The sequence below is a fragment of the Chrysemys picta genome, chromosome 21 (genome assembly GCF_011386835.1).
Source record: "Chrysemys picta bellii isolate R12L10 chromosome 21, ASM1138683v2, whole genome shotgun sequence".
Classification (NCBI taxonomy): Eukaryota; Metazoa; Chordata; order Testudines; family Emydidae; genus Chrysemys; species Chrysemys picta.
The window spans coordinates 5,685,690-5,700,816 of record NC_088811.1 but is presented as its reverse complement, the minus strand read 5'-3'; the positions used below and the strand labels follow the sequence as shown (position 1 = coordinate 5,700,816).

The 15,127-nt window shown below is 47.5% G+C and overlaps 1 long non-coding RNA gene across 1 annotated transcript in view; it reads right to left on the bottom strand.

Moving 5' to 3' along the window:
- Positions 1-10,234, bottom strand: part of LOC135976974 (uncharacterized) — a 29,977-nt gene extending 19,743 nt beyond the window's left edge. The window contains exon 1 of the long non-coding RNA XR_010594257.1: positions 9,212-10,234. This is a non-coding gene — a long non-coding RNA (uncharacterized LOC135976974). The remainder of the gene's footprint in view (positions 1-9,211) is intronic.
- Between the last annotated feature and the right edge of the window lie 4,893 nt (positions 10,235-15,127).

The window sequence follows — 15,127 nt, the reverse complement described above, 5'->3', positions numbered from 1 at the left end:
CCCCCACAGCTCCCATTGGCCGGGAAAGCTGCGGGGGTGGGTGGTGCTTGCAGAGAGGGGCAGTATGCGGATCCACATCCCCCCACCCATCCCAGGGGGACACAGGGGCGCATTCGCCCCTTCTGGGAGTGGCCTGGGGCCAGAGTAGGCAGGGAACCGGTCTTAGCCTCGCTGCGTCTGCTGCCGACTGGGAGCCGCTGGAGGTAAGTGCTGCCCAGTGGGAGGCCGCACCCCAACCCCCCATCCCTGAGCCCCCTCCCAGAGCCAGCACCCCATATCCCCTTCTGCGCCCCAGCCCTGCCCCCCCAGAGCCAGCACCCTGTACCCCCTCCTGCACCCCACCCTCCTGCCCCAGCCCTGACCCCCCTCCCAGAGCCAGCACCAATGTACCCCCTCCTGCACTCCACATTCTGCCCTAGCCCGTAGCCCCCTCTGCACCCAAACTCCCTCCTAGAGCTTGCATCCCTCATCTCCTCCTGCACCCCAATCCCCTGCCCCAGGCTCAGCCCAGAGCCTCCTCCCACACTGCGAACTCCTCAGCCCCAGCCCAGAGCCTGCACCCCCTCCCGAACCCCAACCCCATACCCCAACCCGGTGAAAGTGAGTGAGGGTGGGGGGACAGCGAGCAAACAGAGAGGGGCGGGGCCTCAGGGAAGGGGCAGAGTAGATCCTGGGTTGCCTTAGATTCAAAAGTGATCTTGGGCATAAAAAAGTGGGAGACCACTGTCGCACGCAAAGCTCCTAAAATGTTTGCTAATCTATCTACAAACTTCAGCCCTCTGCCACTTTCTAATCAATTATAATCATAAAGGTCAATTTTGCCTTGAAACAATTTTAATCTAACGTCATGTTTAAGCTCAAAGCCTTCTCTGCTACCTTCAAAAACAATGTGCGATTTTAATTACAGCAAATTACAATTATAAATTAGACACTGTCAGGCACATGCTTAGATCGTCTGTGGAGCTGCACCAATTTACGCCAGCTAAGGTTCTGGCCCTGTAGGTCTGTATTGACTTGTCTAACAAAGGGTTATTGGGCCAAGAGATGCCAAGTGCCCTCAGCCCCAGTTGAAGGTTGCTTATCCTCTCTCAAGCCAGGCCTGTTATATACACAAAAACTGATAAAAAATGCACAGGAAAGGGAGCAAATGTTCTCAAAATAAAATAAGAACAACTGGGTAAAATACCAAGAAATGTGCAAATACTGAACAGGGAGGAAGGGGACTTTGGATTTGGTAGCATACATGCGCAGGATGACTCCACGGGGCTTGTGCAACTGGGAGATAATGTGCTTTACAGGTCATTGGCTTTTGAGCACTGTGTTATCTCAGCGCAACATACACCTTGCTGTGTCTTTCTGCTCACTTATAGCCGATATGCAGGCTATAATATGGCTTATCATTAGCCAGAGGATGACAATTACCATTTAAGATTAAACTTCCTCCCCCCCCCCCCCCGCCAAGTCTATCCAGGAGGCCACTTTGCCCAAGAGAAGATTTGCATGTGCAGAACAAATCTGCACACTAACTGGTTATCTGCTTGCCCCAATGATGTATAATTTAGGAGAAAAGCCTTGTGTACTGTGCATAGATATTGAATGGAGCTTGTCTGAGATCAGAGGACCAGCTACACTTGGATGAGTAACCTTAGACAATGTCTAAGGCAGATACATCATGGTCTACTACAGGGGCAGAGTCCAGCCTTGGTGGCACAGCCACTGGGATCTCAGGCCTGCCTCTCCCACCCTCTGCAGTCCTCCCCCGATCCTCTTTCCACTGCTCCATCCTCTCTCTCTTTTCTTTCCCTTCCTTTCCTCCCCTTCCTATCCTCCCCCCATTCTCTCAATTTCAATATAGCTTCCAGCAGTAATGCCAATGTGTGATTTCCAAACAATTGCTGACTAGGGCTATGGCTACACTACAGAGCTTACAGCCTAGTGCAGACACTCAGCTGACCGGAGAGAGCTCTCCCATCATCTTAATTACTCCAGGCCCAAGAGCAGCAGTAGCAGCTCTCCCGCCAACATAGCGCTGTCCACACTGGTGCTTAAGTTGGTGTAACTTACATTGCTATGGGGGGTGGCTTATTCACGCCTCTGAGTGATGTAACTTATACCGACTTAAGCTGTAGTGGGTACAAAGTTTGTTTCATGTTGGTAATGGGGTTATATAATATGTCCATCCTTTCCTCACCCTCCCCACCCGTTATGATGGGCTGCAGAAATTGGGCCTCAATTTAGCAAAGCACTTAAGCATGTGCTTCATTTTAAAACGGTGTTTCAGACAATGGGTCATACTTAAGTGCTTTGGATTCAGAAGTGGATATAGTGAGTGGCTAGAATCATGAGACCCTAGAGATGCTGGGAAGGGATTTGGGCAGGTGATACAATGAAAGGAGCAGCACAATGCAGGAACTGAATTGTCATTAGCATAGGCAGGGTCCTTGTTTGGCAGGGAACGGAATTGTCTTGTTCTCTGCAAATATCAAGAAGATTTAACTATTTGCCACAATATTTTACACTAAATGCCACAACAACCCAAAAAGAGACTTAACCATTGACCACCCCAATAAAGCTTAAAGGCTGAATAATAACTCTTTCTGTAGCTCTGTTAAACATTTATGAGATTCCCTTAGAGCAAGGAATTTAGCCTCTGAACATAAACGTGATAATATACAGTGGCTCTGACTCTTGAGGTCAGAGGTCAGCAGTTTAAATCTCCTGTCCTGCAGTTTGTCAAATCCCATTTACCCAATCTGGCTCAGCATGAGGATATGGACGACATATAAATCTTTCAAAAAATGCCTTCTGATCTTTCACCTACAGTAGATTAAAAATAGCCCAGAGCAAGAGTGTTAGCATTTTGTCATCACAATTTCTCTGTCAAATATGATAGATAACCAACCAAAAGAAAGAAAGAGCTCAGAGATCAGATAATGAAAAAAGGCTGAATTATACCCACAAAAGCCAGGAACTTCAGTCATGGTGGAAATCCCCATTTAGCTTACCCCACTGACCCCAGGTATCGCAGCATGGAACCTGTACCAAGAGCCCTCCAATCCTCTAATATTTAGACACTTTGGTCTTATTTTTATCTTGATGTACAGTATGTACTTAAAAAGAACAGGAGTACTTGTGGCACCTTAGAGATATCTCCTCAATATATGTTCCACTCTATATGCATCCAAAGAAGTGGGCAGTAGCCCACGAAAGCTTATGCTCAAATAAATTTGTTAGTCTCTAAGGTGCCACAAGTACTCCTGTTCTTTTTGCGGATACAGACTAACACGGCTGCTACTCTGAAACCTGTCAGTATGTACTTAAATCTCATTAAAGGCCTGGGGACACAGGACTCCTGGATTCTGTTCTTGACTTTGCTGTTGCCTTCTTGAGTGACATTGGGTAAAACACTAAGGCCAATTTATTTATTTTTAAGGGAGGCTGTGAATTTGGGGTGCACATCATGAAACACATTCAGCTGGATTCTGGGGGCACTGAACACTTGTGAAAGCCAGCCCCAAAAATCTGTCTGCGTGCTTTCCTGTAAAATAGTCAAGTAATATTTATCTACTCCCTTCCCCCACCACCAAAGGGATCATCAGGGTTAAAGTCCTTCAGGATGCCCAGAGAGAGATTGTCATTGCTGTGGTATCTAAGCCCCTCCTGCAGTCTTTACCAGTGGTTTAAAAGCTCTCACTGCTAAAGACCCTAAGCTGCGTCATCAGTGACCTTTCCTCCCACAAGAAAACCAGACTGAGGCAAACATTGTCAATTCCTGTCCAATCCTGAGCTAGTCTAAGAAGATTCAGAGATGGGATTGGTTAAGATCATACCTGAACTACCTTGAGTCACTAATAAAACTGGTTGGGAAATTTTTCATGAAACAGATTTTCATCAGAAAATGCCAATTCATTGAAACTGAAACTTGGTGATCAGAGCTCTCAGCTAGGATGTGGGAGACCCAGGTTCCAGTCTGCAATCTCCCCAATTCAGACCAGGGACTCAAACCTGAGTCTACCACCTCGGAGATGAATGTCCTAACCATCTGGCAATTGGCTATTCTGGGGTGGGGGGGGTCTCCCAGTGGGCTACAGAGTCAGTCTTGCTCATTAGCTCATGGAATCAGAGACTTTAAGGTCAGAAGGGACCATTATGATCATCTAGTCTGACCTCCTGCACAATGCAGGCCACAGAATCTCACCCACCCAGTCCTGTATCAAACCTGTGTCTGAGCCATTGAAGTCCTCAAATCATGGTTTAAAGACTTCAAGGTGCAGAGGGTCTTCCAGCAAGTGACCCATGCCCCACGCTGCCGAGGAAGGCAAAAAACCCCCAGGGCTTCTGCCAATCTGCCCTGGAGGAAAATTCCTTCCCAACCCCAAATATAGCGATCAGCTAAACCCTGAGCATGTGGGCAAGACTCACCAGCCAGACACCCAGGAAAGAATTCTCTGTAGTAACTCAGATCCCACCCCATCTAACATCCCATCACAGACCATTGGGCATATTTACCGCTAGTAGTCAAAGACGAATTAATTGCCAAAATTAGGCTATCCCATCATACCATCCCCTCCATAAACTTATCAAGCTTAGTCTTGAAGCCAGATATGTCTTTTGTCCCCACTACTCCCCTTGGAAGGCTGTTCCAGAACTTCACTCCTCTGATGGTTAGAAACCTTCGTCTAATTTCAAGTCTAAACTTCCTGATAGCTCACTGATATACTGTATAATTATTTATACACAGTGGAACAGCTTCTCCAGGAGCTAGTGAGAATCAGGAGGACAGAAGGTGACTCTATAGCCTGTCAGTTAAGGCACTCACCTGGGACGCTATAGGCTTAGATGAAAGTCTTTGCGCCAATCACTAACACTGGGACGTAAAACCTCCCAAGAAGATTTCCGCCCTTACTTATAATAATTAACTTTGACGGCTCAAACCAGGAAGGGAGTGCTATGGTCCCAATTATCCCAACAACATGGTCTAAAAGATGCCCTCAGCACTGTCTACCTACTCCAGCCAGAGCAGCGTAGGTTTTAGAAGTGATCTGAGTAGCTAAAACTACCAAAGTCACTGCTTCCGTATCTGCTCAGAATGATGCACGCTTTCCTGGCAGCTTGCAGAGAACGCAACATCTGTCTACCAGACACCTTTATGACATTCTACCTCTCGGAATAGTGGGCTAAGATTTAAAGAGGAATCATGTTAAATCTTGTGGAGGCGCTAAATAAACAGCGCCAAAAAGGCACAGGCTTGCCAGCAACCATCGCCAGCCCCCGTCCTCTGCAGACGACCCAGGTATTTCCCAAAACGTAAACCATCCAACAGAAAAAACTACGAAATCATCTTGGCAGCCCTGTCAGACAGCTTGGGAATTCTGCTGCACTCTCCATGCAATGCAATGCATCCACCTGCACCCCCAGGAAGCAGCTCAGATTAGAGGAAGAGAAAGGGAGGCCCTGAAGACTTTGCTGGAAATCTTTGAGAGGCTGCGACTTTACCTTCCCTTTGAAATAATCTTGCCCCCTTCCTCCACTTTTTTGGAATGGCTGCTGACCTCAGGCAGGCCCACCTCTGCTCCTCTTGTTAGCTCCAGTAAGGAAGAATCAGATGCATATTTTATAAATCAGCATTTCTTCCAAATATTGCCACTTACATTCAGAAAGGGGCAAACCCTGAAGCTTTTATTAAAGACCTGCATCCTCTTACTCACCCTCAGAAGCCCTAGGCACGCAAACTGCCCCACTGAAATCCGTGGAGATACTCCACATTTACATCAGCAGGAGAGCAGAATTTGATCCAAAACATTATTCAGCACCAATAACTTAAGCTATTTAAAGCTATCCAAAATTTTCACCCACACCTTTTATTTTTAAAGCACTATTTATTATTTGTATGCCAGTGCATCTATAGGCATCAGCTGAGATCACAGCCCCACTGTGTTAGGTGCTGTTTGCACTTTCCCTACCCTGGAGAGGTTACAATATAAATAGACAGGACAGACACAGCCAGGATTATGTTCCTCATTTTGAAAAATGGGGATAAGAGACATTAAATGACTTGACCAAGGTCACCCAGAAAGTCTGTGGCACAGCCTAGAAGTGAACCCAGCTCTCCTGACACCCAGTCCATTGCCTTAACAACAAGACCATCTTACCACCCAGGTGGACATACTTAATACACCTAAGTCCATACCTGCCTGTGGGTAAGAGATGGGGAGAAACATGCTGATCTTGCATGAAATTAATTAGAGAAGAAAAAGAGACGGAAAGACAAGCCTAGAGAGTTCAATGTTGTTAGGAAACAAACTAGATGCATTGTAATATGAGAAAGCTATTTGGATAACGCCTGTGTTCTTTGAAAGCCCCTCAACAAAAGGAATTTATCAGCTTTTCCTCTTTCCTCTCATTCTGGGGCTTGAATCGCATATTTCTCAGGCCTTGGCTACACTGGCAATTCACAGCGCTGCACTTGCTGCGCTCAGGGGTGTGAAAAAACACCCCCCCTGAGCTCAGCGCTGTAAAGCGCCAGCGTAATCAGCACCTGCAGCGCTGCACGCTATTCCCCTCGGAGAGGTGGAGTATTTGCAGCGCTGTGAGAGAGCTCTCGCAGCACTGGTGGCGCGACTACACTCGCGCTTCACAGCGCTGCCGCGGTGGTGGTGGAGTAGTAGTTTTCACATCAGGGGGCTGAGTGTAGCTCCAATATAAAATGTTTATTGGTCAATCTTGCTAGAATTTTTTTTTTTTTTTTAATCATTCAACCCATTTTCCCAGCCTGATTTCCAGGCCAATCAGCAGTGCACATGCACCTCTGAGTTTTAATTACCCCCTCAGAGAAGCTCCTGGCTTTAAGAGAGGTTTCGGCACTGATGCTAGAGATCAGCTGGGTTAATGCCTGTCTCCACAGAGCAAATGGACAGATTGCATTTGACCCTGCGATGGGAGCGGATGAATCATGGGAGGAAACACTTCCCCCCATGTCTCCCACTGTGCAATTGGTTTTAAATGCATCACGTATACTTTGTAAGCATACCAAAGTTAGACCCAAAGCTAAGGGTATTGTTTATTAACTCCCCAAAGCAAGCTTGGATTCTGAGAGTCATATTGACAGGTTATAAAAGATATTTTCCCCTTGTGATAAATCTTTTTTCCCTTCATGCTTGAAATGAGTCTTCACTTAGCCACACTAACATCTAGTGTGGGGTTAGAGCTAGGAAAGTGACTAGGTAAAAAACGACAAGTGTGTGGTTCTTGTGTTTATTCCCTCTATGAGCCAGATTCTACAATCCTTATTCCGCCCTTTGAAGTCAATGGGAGTTTTGTCCAGAGTCAGAACTGAATAAGGACTAGTGAATCTGACCCAATGTTTTTCAGATTGCATCAGTTTTTCAAGGCAAATTATTATTTTGATGGGACTCTGCCTGGGACCAGACAGCTGGGATCTGACTGCCTCTTTTGTCATCTTCATCAGTAACAATTTCACCATTAGGAATTAGTTGATAATTTTCATAGTGCTCAAGAAAGAATAGCATCCAACGTGCTTTCCCCTAAACGCACAGGCCAGCTCTCCCTGTGGAGCAGGAAATGTGAGCAGATCTGACTCAAGGACACATGTATGTCTAGTATTTGTGTTTATGTTTTTCCCTTGGCTTTTGTAATGCCTCAGGGAGCAGTTCACAGGGCTGAAATAATGTGGTCTTCTCATCATCTTCCAATGTGGTCATCTCGTTTCAGTTCCTGTCTGGGTGGAAATGCCATAAGAAGAGTAGTCCATGTAATTTCAGCCCCATAAACGGCCCTGAGGGAAGGAAAAAGCCCATGAAAAATAAACACCAGGACCAGGATATTTGGGTTTATTCAGATTTAACTGAACACTGAACTGCCCTTTCCCCCTGAGCTCGCACAGCTTTGTGCAGAAGCCCAGTGCCAAGTCCTACAGGCTCCCCTCGTCTGAGATCATCACAATGCAGCTTTCAGCCTGTTTGGCTTTGCAGTGTTTTCTGGCTCACACTGCCTTGTACAAAACTGTCTGTCATAGAGGAAGCTGTAATATCACATGCGGCGGTGGTGAGAGAGAACACATGAAAGGAAGGTACAGCTGCTAAACTTCACACCAGAACCGAATCCAAATGGAGACGGAGCAGATGCTTCAAGCCAGCCACAGAAGCATCATCAAACAGAGAATGAAAAATGAAATCAAAAGAGACCCAGGCTCATGAGAAGTATATCGAACAACCTTTGCGACCTTGTTGATTATTTAAATTAGGGCAGCATTCTCACAATCGAGATTGGAGCCCATTGTGCTAGGTGCTGTACAAACAGAGCACCAAAGAGTTCACAAACTAAACAGACAAGATGGACAAAGAGTGGGAAGGGAAAGGGGCTTGCCCAAGGTGACCCAGCAGATCAGTGGCAAAACCAGGAATAGAACCCAGGAGTCCTGTGGCCCAGTTCAGTGCCCTACCTGTTGCACCTCAGCTTAGTTGCCAGCCCATCACAATAGCCCTCATGTGCACTCTTAGCCAGCGCACCCATTCTTCACAAGCACTCATCAGCTCTGCCAATTGCTCTCTACGTTCATAATACGTCGTTCCGTTAGCACCTAGCACAGCACTGTTAGGAAAGTAACAGCGCCTGCCTCATCAACACCACCAGTTTCCCTTCTCCAAGGCCCAGCGAGTCAAGTGGAGCTGGGATTGTTCCCTCTTTCAGCTCTCCATTATGAATCAGTGGTTCAAGTCCCTGCCTTCTCAGCCACTCTTCCCCCCACCCCCCGTAGAACCCTACTCCCTTTTGCCCCTCAAAATCCCCAGCAGGTTTTCCTCACATCAGTCCTTTCTGTCACTGCTCCCTTCTCAACAGGAGGTCAGCATGACAGATATTTGCCCCCATATCAATATCCCAGAGCTTGAGTCTCTGTTATCCTGCACGCTGGGCAGCCATTGATTGACACCAGAGCAAAGCAGTTGCTAAATGCTACCAGGTCAGAACGGTATCGTTTTACACCCACTGTGCATGGGTATAGATAACTGCACAAGATGCATGGAGGAAACAGAGTCAGGTTCAAAGTCTTTAGGCCCAGAGATGTACTTATGGAGTAGGATGCCTAAAAATACTATTTTCTCCCTCCTCTGCCACAAAATTTACTCTGTACTCCCTGCAATGCTTGGCAAGAACATGAAAACTAGAAGTGAACCCAAACTGCTGAGCATACCTGTAATTCCAGCCGATACAGTCTCCTCTTTGTCTCTTTCCCTTCTCCACAGGCATGCAGAGCACCTTAGAGCAAAGGTGCTTATCAGCTCAGGTCCTGTACCCCAACACAAGCAATGAAACAAAGCACCAAAGCCAGATGATTGGCTCCTGGAAAGTTCCTCCACCCTTTTCACTGCTGACCTGGTTTGTTTCTTACAAGAAGCTGAAATTCTGGGGAGCCAGCCCCCTGAGCTACTGTTATCTGGCAGGAATCACCAAAGCATGTTTTCCACTCATTGTCATGGGTCATGACCTATAGCTGCTCTTGAAGGTCTGGGGCCTTTCTTCCTTCTTTTACCTTTCCCATAGCAGCCTTGATTTCAAATTGAAAAATCCTGTAGCAAAGTACTCCCCTCTCGGGGGCTGAGTGTCTGTCCCCTCTGTGAGCTCACGCAGTGTAAGAATTCCACAGTTGTTGGTTAGCTGTCTATCTCAATTACATCAGCGATTAGAGAAATGTTGAGCAGTTCAGGCTGCAGGGCAGGGAACAGGTGACCTACTGTTCCTTTTGCTAAACATATGCCTGGAGTGCTAATTGCATAGGCCATGTGTGCAGTGAGCCATGGTGTCGTTTCTGGGCCTCAGCAACCCAAGACCCATGTGAAAAGTAAAATGCCTCAAATAAGCAATCAGATGTGAGTGGGAAAAGCTGACTGGAGTTTAGCATCAAGCTGCCCCTTTTGTTAGTCTGGCCCAAGCATGAGATCAGATGGGGTGCATTTATGCCCCATCTACACCAGTGATTTTCAAACTTTTTTTCTGGAGACCCTGTTGAAGAATATTGTTGATGCCCATGACCCAACGGAGCTGGGGATGAGGGGTTTGGGGCATGGGAGGGGCTTAGGGCTGGGGCAGAGGGTTGGGGTGCAGGGGTGAGAGCTGTGGGGCAGAGCTGGGAATGAGGGGTTCAGGGTAGGGGAGGGGGCTCTGGGCTGGAGCAAGGAGTTGGGGTGCAGGAGGTCAGGGCTCTGGGCTGGGGGTGGAGCCTCTGGGGTGGGGATAAGGGGTTTGGGGTGCAGGAGGGGCTCCAGTTTTGGGCAGGGCTCTAGGATGGGAGTGTGGGAGGGGGTCAGGGCTCTGGAGTGGGGCCAGGGATGAGGGATTTGGGGTACAGGAAGGGGTTCCAGGTTTGGGGGGGATTAGGGCATGGGGTTGGGGCACAGACTTACCTCCAGTAGCTCCCTGTCAGCAGCACAGCGGGGCTGCTAAGGGAGGCTCCCTTCCTGTCCTGGCACTGCAGACCGTGGGGTGGGGCCATGGGCAGGGCCACAGGTGGAGTAGGGGGGGAGCTCAGAGCTCCAGCCAGTGCAGAGAGCTCTGCAGCTGCAGTCCCAGCAGAGGCTGACAGCTTGACCCTGGCCAGGGCTGAGCTCTCATCCCTGCCCCTATAGCCCTGAGCGAGCTCTCAGTCCTCCCCTGCTCCAGCCAGGGCAATGGGGGGAGGAGGTGAGAGCAGTGAGTGGGGGTGTGGCCTGTGTTTTTCACATAGTGCAATACTCTGAGATTTTCCACCCCCTCAGAGACCTGGGAGCTAGGAGCCCTAACTATGCCAGTTGTACATACACAGCCAGGCCAGCCTAAGAACCTCGTTAGAATGCACCCCTGGTTTGACAATCATGCCCTAACTATTTCTGTGTGGGCACAAATGTCTGTGTAGAGTCACTCTGGTTGCAAACCTGGGACCTGATCTGAGGAAGCACTTAAGCACATTCTTAACTTTAAGCATGTGAGTAGTTCCATTGCCTTCGAATGGGAAAATGCTCTCAGGCTTAACATTAAGCATATGCTTAAGTGCTTTTCTGGGTGAGGGCCTTGATGATAATCTATAGAGTATACAAACAAGATGGGTGAGGCAATATCTTCTTTTGGACCACCTTCTGTTGGTGAGAGAGAGACCACCAGAAGTTGGTCCAATAAAAGATATTACCTCGTCCACCCTGTCTCTCTAATATTCTGGGACCAACACGGCTATAACAACACTGCATCTAGAGTAGGCAGGTCTTTAATGTAGTTCAGTACCACCCTGGAGACCCAGGGATAGTGTCCAGACGCACTCATGCATGTCAGTCTGATAAGCTGCACGCGTCAAGGGAGAGAGGGTGTAGTAAGGGGATGTGCCAGGGATACTGCTTATCTGACTGAGAACAAATGAAAATTCATCCCAACAAAGGACTCAGTGCTGTAGAGATAAGAGCAAGCGCGGTCTTTTAGGCTGGACACTAAGAGTTGAGGCCCTCTGGAATACACTTAGGCAGCCTAAAATAAAAATTCTACGTGGACTACTAAGAGATTACATGGCTTGATTTTGAGGTGCAGTCTAACTGCTAGTGTACTAAAAAAATCCCACCATCTCCACACTAACTTTTCATGAGATGCTTAAATAAATCGATCCACAAATTTAGGCTTGGGGGAGGCAAAACACCCGCAAAGCATAGGAGGTTTACAAATTCAGTTATAAACAGACATGTCTGCCTGAAGCTCAAACACAACAGTTTTATGCCAGTGCATGGGTGACCCAGGAGATTAAAGTGACTTGTATTAGCTGGGCTGGAATACAGCTGCTCTGAACATTTTTGACAGAATACGTGAACAACATTTGGTAAAATTTGGGGTGGAGGTGGGGAGGAGTCTAAACAAACTGTTTCAACTTTCTTGTTTTGCTTCGATAAGGTAAAAACATTCCAATTCATTTCATTTCAACTTTTATATTATAGTAAAATATTAATGTTAACCTTATATTTTGTTATATATTTAATGTTTTATTTAATATTTCACTATAATATTATCACAGTGCTGTTTGTGGGTTCATGGACACACCACTCTACTGCCCTGATTGAGAGTAAAGGGGTAAGGGAGGTGGGTGGGGGAAGGGCTGGTCCCTCTCTTTCTTTCACCAGTGAAAAGAGTGGATGAGAAAGTGTCTGCAGCATGTGCAGGGATTCGGGGGGAAGCAAGGCAGGGCTGTCTGGTAGGAAGGAGCTTTGCTACTAGTGAGTCAGTACATTCTAGGCATCTCTCCCCCTCTCCAGGCAAGACCACGGAGAGGTGAGGAGTCATTTTAATTAATTACTGGTCTAATTTCTCTGTGGAGGCCTCAGACACTGTCAATCCTTTTCCTTGGCTTCCCCTTTCACTCTGGCAGGTTGGTTCCTTTGCAGCGGTTGTTCCCTGCCAGCACTTGCTGCTTTAGTGATTCAGAGGTTTCCTCTACTCTGCTCTCACCTCTCTCTCTCCCTTCCCCTGGAGAGCAGCCTGGGGGTGTTAACAGCACATTCTGCTGTGGGGCTGCCCTACTGAGTCCATAGCCAAGGCCTGCTAGGGCATCGATGCCTTGCTCATCACCATGACATGGCCACGCCACAAGGTTGTACCTGGTTTTCCTGCGTAAAGGAACCTGCTGGGTTTGTGGCAGCAGGTCCAGAGGGCAGAGCAAGGGAGATGGGAGTCTCGCCATCCAGGCACACTGTGACCTTCATCATTTTAGAGTCTGAACACTGTGCAGTGACCTCACTGCATACCTTTGAGATGGGTTTGCATAATCACCCCTCTTTTACACTCAGTGAACTAAGGCACGGAGAGATTAACGGGACCAGCCCAAGGTCACACAGTAAGCCTGTGGCAGAGATGCAAGTAGAACCCAGATCTTCTGAGCCCCAGTCCAAGGACCCTCCCCTCAAGACCATCCCTTCTCTCTAAGCTCCTGGGAGCTCTATTCCCAGCTCCTGGCTCACTATTGGGTATGTCACTGAACCTCTCTGTGCCTCAGCTTACCCATTCGCTAGGTGGATAACAAACTATTTCCTTTCCAAGCACTGAGACTGATGGCTGACAGGGCCTGCTAAGGCACTGATCGCCATGATAATGTTGCTGTACTAAGTTTTTTAGCTGGTGGCTATGGGGGCACCCTATGACACTCAGATGCAGAAGCACAGCAGAATTCCCCTCACCTTGCTTAATAATGATTCCAAATGGATCTAGCAACACCTAGGAGTGTCAGGGAAATGAACCATCTCAAGTGGCTTTAAGCCGAGCTAATGAGCTGAAAATGGTTCAGCAGCAAGGGAGTGAAATGCTCTCATCTAGGGTAGCAGCGAGAGCATCTAGCTCTAGTCCCGCACTGGTAGGTATGGCAGATAGCAGACTTCAAGCCAAACATCCTTCAGTCCTTTCGACTGGATCCCCTGCTAACACATGCTCGCTCACCTGCTGGTAACCATATGTTTCACTTGTTCAAAAGCAACCGCTCTCCAGTTCTGAGTAACTGAAGAAAGGGAAGAAGATGCTGATTGCTTTTCTAGGTCCCACCCAGAAAGCCTCTGCAGGAGCAGACAGGGCCTGAACTAACACCCATGATTTCAGTGGGCTTTGGATCAGGCCCCTGGTCACTAGCAGTATGGCTGGCATGTGCGCTCATAGCTTATGCACATGTGTGGCTACCAGCCCTGAGGCTTTCTGACTGCTAGGAGCTCTCTCCCTGCTCAGCCCCTCCTCCTCTGCATTTACAGACTGATTTTGAGAAAAACCTCCTGGTCAAAAAGGTGATGCCAGTTTCATTTTGTTTTGCCAGTGTTTGTTCCAGACTTTGTTTGCAACCCATATAGCTCTTGCTTTACCGGGAGGTGCACAGATGTCCTGACTTATTTGCACTTCTGTAGGATGATATGAGAACTCACATTTTATAAAGCCCCCACAACAGTATTGCCAACCCCAAATGTTCAAAAATCATGAGTCAGGCTCACCAAAAAGCATGAGTTTGGATTTAAAATAATTGTTATTTGCCTCCTGTTTTTTGAGCCTTTATTGTGCTCTATGGTCATATTTTGAAGCTTTCTCAACAGCCACTAGGGCTAGAAACTTACTTTTTCTTTAAGGATGAAGGCTGATAGCATCACATCTCCACTTGACTCCAGGAGCTGGAGCTTTAAGGGAAAACAATAACTGTCATGAGACTCATGACAAAATCATAGCAACACTGCTACAATAAATAAAGACTAGCAGCACTGACTCCAGGCAGCAGCCCCAGACAGTGAATATAGATGCCTTTAATTTGGGGAGGTCCTGAGCTTGCGATACCTTTGGTCTGACATTCTGAGGTGCTGGATACCCACAGGCTAGTGCCAGCTGAGATCAGTGAGAGATGGATGGGTTCAGCACCTCCTGACAGTCAGTCTCAAGGTTTCTCAAGTTGGACACACCCAAATCAGTCCTCACTTTTGAAAATTTCAGCCCACATGCCTTTCTTTTTCCAAGCCCCCGGGCTAAGAGGAATCAGTTGTCCCTTCCTTTCCATCACTTGACAGCCTCTCTGTGCTTGGGTACAAATTGCACTAAAGAACCCCATCCGTTACCTAGTGAAATATAGAACATCAGCCTCTTTCATTTCCCCAGCAATGAGACGTTTGCATTTGCTGTTTTACATATCCAGGCGAAAGGCACGGGGTTCAGTTATCAGGGAGGTTGTTTCCCACAGCTGTTGTGAACAAACCTGAAAATTCAGAGCAAAACCTCTGTGGTTTCTCATGCTTTCCAATGAAACAATGGCTATTCGCTCAGCATCTGCCCCACCTGCAAGGTATTCCCCTTAAACATGGCTAACGCTCATCAGAAAGGTTTGTAAAACCTGGTGAATCTATCAGATTGAACTAAGCCACGATTTGGGTTCTTATGAAAACCGGGTAACTTTCTTCTACTAGGCTTGGGGCTTTATTGCTATAGCAGTTTTACCTAACTCTTCATGGAACGGGCCAAATTCTGTTCTCCTGGCCTGATTCAAGGCCTACTGAAGGCACTGGAAAGGTTCCCATAGAGTTCAGGGTGCTGCAGATGAAGCCCTAAGTGAGTTATTTCGAAAGTTGCCTAGGACTCAGCAGGAAAG